Genomic DNA, 835 nt, shown 5'->3' with positions numbered 1-835 from the left:
GTCAGGCAGGGTTGACATGAGCCATATTTGCTTCCCTTAGACTTTACCTCCTCAAATAGGCACATGTCAGTCTCCCAAACCCAACTGGACCAAAGGAAGCTGAGTAGTCATCTTGAAGTCAATCATAGATCTTCACAGAGTGTGCTAAGGATTGAAAATCATCACTGTTACTTCATCCTCTTTGCAAATACTGTACAGCCATGCCAGTCAGTGCTTCACTTTGGCAAGTGAATGTATTTGGAATTTGCTATTTTTCTCCACCATTGAGGAATCAGCTGGAAATGGAGCCAAAACAATTTTCATTTTTATATCCTCAGTACAGTTTTTTCTCTTTACTAACATCATGTGGAATTGAGCTTATTAGTAGCAACTCTCATAAAGTTATCCAACATATCTTACCCCTTAGGTTATTTGCTATCTCATTAAACCAAAAATGAGCAATAATCTTCAGCTCTATATTCCTTGCCACACCCAGGAAAACATTCATTTAACAGGTGGTCAATAAATTCTTGCTGAAGTGAACTACTTGTTTTATTTTACATTGATGAAATAAGCCAGTTACAAATAAAAAGTTAAAATGATCCACATATCAACTGTGAAATTAGAACCTAGAATTCCTACCTTCTTTTTTGAAATTAGAAATGTTTATTTCAAAGGAAACCCTTCAATTTGTCATTCTCACAAGGAAAATATTTTCATATGTTTTGATTCATAACTCCTAGACAGTCAAAGCAAAATAATGTCCAATGTTATTGGAATTTTAACCAGTGGTAGATGGTATTAAATGCATTGATTTTGTTTTTCATCATCATATTTATTTTATTTCCTAACTTCA

The sequence above is a fragment of the Octodon degus genome, unplaced genomic scaffold (assembly GCF_000260255.1).
Source record: "Octodon degus isolate 3935 unplaced genomic scaffold, OctDeg1.0 scaffold00243, whole genome shotgun sequence".
Lineage (NCBI taxonomy): Eukaryota > Metazoa > Chordata > Mammalia > Rodentia > Octodontidae > Octodon > Octodon degus.
Note: the sequence above shows the minus strand (reverse complement) of the source record.